This window comes from Talpa occidentalis, unplaced genomic scaffold, assembly GCF_014898055.3.
Source record: "Talpa occidentalis isolate TD23 unplaced genomic scaffold, MPIMG_talOcc4v2.1 talOcc4.2, whole genome shotgun sequence".
In the NCBI taxonomy this organism is placed as follows: domain Eukaryota; kingdom Metazoa; phylum Chordata; class Mammalia; order Eulipotyphla; family Talpidae; genus Talpa; species Talpa occidentalis.
In genome coordinates, this window is record NW_023602073.1 from 132,051,464 (window position 1) to 132,055,726 (window position 4,263).

The 4,263-nt window shown below is 36.1% G+C and overlaps 1 pseudogene; it reads right to left on the minus strand.

Annotated features, from left to right (window-relative positions):
- Window positions 1–207: 207 nt before the first annotated feature.
- Window positions 208–1,391, minus strand: LOC119252912 (dnaJ homolog subfamily A member 1-like; annotated as a pseudogene).
- Between the last annotated feature and the right edge of the window lie 2,872 nt (window positions 1,392–4,263).

Here is a 4,263-nt window from a genome sequence, read left to right on the forward strand (position 1 = left end):
TAGGGATGCTACTGTTTCTTCAAGATTCTGATTTCCATTCTTTCTTCCTTTTGAGCTTTGATATTTGTTTATTCTTCATTTAACTTTAAAATACTACTACAGCTGAATATTTAAAAAATTGCAAGTAACGATCATACTGATTATAATCTTTAACTCATTCACTACTGCATATAAAATGCCAACAGTGAGCATTATTCACTGACCCCATTAAGATGTCAGACACTGATCACCACCCCTAGGATGATGTTCATCATCCTTAGAAGCTTCTCCATTGTAATGGCACGGCCTTTCCTGGTTTAGATCTAAATCTACCAGTTCAACCTGGTTCATTTCATCAGTATTTTTTACTTCCTTACTCTCAGATAGGAGTTTTTCAGGGGAGAAAAGCCATTCTCAGGAAAGTTTACCTTAAATTTAATGATTAGATAACCCTCTTCATACAGCCGATGATTAACCGTCATGTCTTCATCTAGCACACACTTGATATCTCCATGCCTGACAATTTGACCTGCATGAAAGATGATTACTATAGTTCAGTTGTCAAGAGTAGATATTGGCTTTTGGAAGTCACACTGTGCTAAAACCAGTTGTATGTCCATATACATGAAAAGATCTTCTTGCCTAGTAAAAACAATATGGTCATAGGGGGAATCATGGTTCTTCTGATCTAAAACATGACAATATCTCCTGGCTCCAATTCTGGTTCTTGGTCTCCTTTACCAGGGAATCTTATCTTCTGGCCATCTTTCATGCTTGTGTAGATGTGAACTTTCTAGAATATTCTTTACTCTCAAACTATCTTCTTCCACTGCAGCTTTTACACCTATCCTTAGGAATGATCTGTTCCCCACCACCCTGGCATTCCATGCATAATGACTGAGTTTGCTGAATCATTCTAGTTCCTATCTGATGAATTCTTATTTGTATTCCAATACCTCAGCAATCGGGACAGTACTCCACTGTTCCTTTCTTACCACCTCAGGCTTCACAATTGTACAAATCACATTCTTTTACAGAACTAGCTTTATCAATGTATCATTATATAAGTCTTCTAAAGTTAGTGAAAGTTGATGCACAATGAGTTTATCTTTTCTTTCTCTCTGCATGCTTCTTCTTCCTCCAAACACATATCAAAGATGTCTATGGGGGAGCCAAAACCACTACCTGCTTCATCTTCTTTAATGGTTTGTTCTCCTCCTTTGTCATATAAATCCCTTTTCTTTGCATCAGACATCACTTCAAAGCTTGAGAAATCTGTTTAAATATTCACCTTCATTTGGATTCTTATGAGGATGGTACTTCAAGGCCAGTTTCTTGTAAGGCTTCATCAGTTCTTCCTAGGTGGCATTGGGTTTGAATCCCAAAACATCATAGTAAGTGGCTTTCACCATTTCTACAGCCTGTGAGCAGCCTGAGGCGATGGTAGGGGAATGGGAAAGAGTGTGTTGCTGTCTGCAGCTCAGGCAGCCTCTACATCATCTCACACCAAATGTTCTGGAAAGTTCCTGATTTCCAATCTTTTGGAAATCTTTACTCAGATTAAGAATAACTAGATCATATGGTATTCTATTTTAGACTTTTTGAAGATCCATTATACTGTTTTACATAATGTAGGAAAAAAAAGGCACAATTTGATGCCATTTTATGATATAAATTCAAAACACTAAGAATGGGAAAATAATTACCTCAACATTATAAAGTCTGCGTATGAAAATTCCACAGCTAACATCATACTCACTGGTGAAAAAGTAAGTTTTTTCTCTAAGATCAGAAACAAGGCAAGGATGCTCATTCATGCTTGTTCTTGAATACTAGTAGTACTATTCTACTAGTGCTATTCTACATTGAATACATTGAAACTACTTTGGCTAGGACTAGTCAATGGAGAATAGTACTAGTACTAGTACTATTCTATGGAGTACTCGTTGTCCTAGCCAGAGTCATTAAGCAAAATAAACAAACAGCATGCAAATCTGAAAGAAATAAGTAAATTGTACCTGTTTGTAGATGACATGATTTACTACACAGAAAACCCTAAATATTAAGAAAACTGTTAAAAGTAACATATTCAATAATTTTTCAGGATAGAAAATCAATGAATAAAAAAATCAGTTGTGTATCTATACACTGACAATGAACTATCTGAAAAAGAAATTGAGAAAACAATTTCATTTACAAGAATACCAGAAAGAACAAAATTCTTAAAGATAAACTTAATGAAGGAGATGGGTACTTAATCTTGATTTATAGAATCAGAAAATTTGGTTGGCAAGGTGACAGGTGTGCTATCATTTGAACAGGAGTTAGTTCTGGGGATAAGGGAGAGAAACACTGATTCAAAAGCCCTGAAACATGTTGGGATTCACATTACAAATTACCTTTCAGATTTGGTTAAAGAGTTTGCACTCTACACTGAGGGTAATGGTGGGCCACAGATATCTTATATTGGGGCATTGGAAGAATACTCAGGCCATGTACTGTATGGGCAATGCATTAGGTCAAGAGGTCAGCTAGCAGACTATTGCAGAAATGCAGGCATAATTAAAGCTTGATTCCAGGAATTAGCAGTTAGTTTTGAGAATAATCAATTTGAAGTGAAGCATAATTTATAAGACCTAACTGATCAGGTTTCTGGAATAAAGGAAAGGAAAAATTAATTATTTCTGATTTGAGTATATAATATTAATTTGCATTGAGCCAGGAGATCCAGCAGGAGAAAGCATAAACGTACTAGGAGAAGCTCAAGGGTAATAATTTCCATCTTCCAGGGCATTAAGTTTAAGGCTCCTATGAGGCACCCATGAAGCAATGCCCTGTGATACTGACAATATTAATTATAATAACATAATAATTACTATGTAATAATAATAATTATATAGTAGGAAATATTAAGTGAAGGTTAATCAAGTACCAAGCATTGTTGTAAATACTTACTTGAATTAACTCATTTATTCCTCACAACAAATCTAGATGTAGATAATATTACCCCCATTTTATAGATGAGAAAACATGGACACAGATAATGTGCCCAAGGTAGAAAATTATATGTGTGATGAGGAGATATTTGTTTGGGGGTTTTCACCCTGCAGGCTTGCTTTGAGGTTGTGGGAGTTCATGAGAACACCTGGGTATAGAGATGCAGACAAAATGAGAGGTCCTGAGACTGAGTCCTCAGGCACACCAACATCTAAAGGAAGGAAGAGAAAGTGGGAAACCAAAAACCCTAAGACTGAGCAGCTGGAGAGCTAGGAAGCAGTGCCAGCCATGCCACAAGAGGGGATATTGTGGAGGGTGGGCCCGATAGGAGCACATGCTGCTAAGCAGGTTAGTTAGGATCAGATAGGAAAGTTTTCTTTGACATTTGCAATGTACATTTTTTTAATGGCCCTCACAAAAGAATTTTTAGTCGAAGAGGTTGGGTTAAAGTGGTTGGGGAGAAACTAGCAGGGCAGAGGACTAGCAGTCCTAATGAAGTGATAGATCAGAAACAGGTCAGCTGGACGTGGTCAGAGAGTGGATTCTCCTTTTATCCCACATATTCTTCTATGATATTTCATCTATAACATATATATATATATAAATACATATCATAATATAGCTACCCCAAGGGCTGATTATGAAAATTAAATAATGTATCTAATGCATTTAGAGTCATCTCTGGTACATAGTATGATTTATTAAATGTTAACTACTATTATTTGTTTTTATTGTTGTTACTATTAATTTTTTACTGGCGGTAAATACAGCTCTGTAACATCCTCTTTAAGAACTCCCTAGTATTTGAAATGTATTTAACTTATTGATGAACATTTGAGGTGTTTCCTTTCTTGTGGTGAGGGAGTGTTGATTCTTTCTTTAAAATTCTATTGTTGCAACATTGGTTTAAAACCTCACATGAGTCTCAGGAGTACAGCATTATAATTCAGCATCTGTATATACTACATTATGGTCTCCACCAAAAGTCTAGTTTCCATCCTTCATCATACAATTAATCCTCTTTAATCAATTTACTCACTCAGAAAATGGACTTTCTGAATTGTTCATGCAAGCTAAGAAATTCTGGGAGATTACAAGGTCTAAGTTGTGTCCATGGGAGTGTGAGTCTGAAGTTTACGGATGGAAGATGTAAGTCACTAGAGGGTAAAAGAACAAAATACTGAGAAGTGAGCATCTGGTATGTGACTTCTTCAAAAACAGGTAGAGTAGAGAAGAAAGGGTTGAGCCAAGTGTTAAAGTCTTTAATGAAAAAGGAGAGTAAGAGTG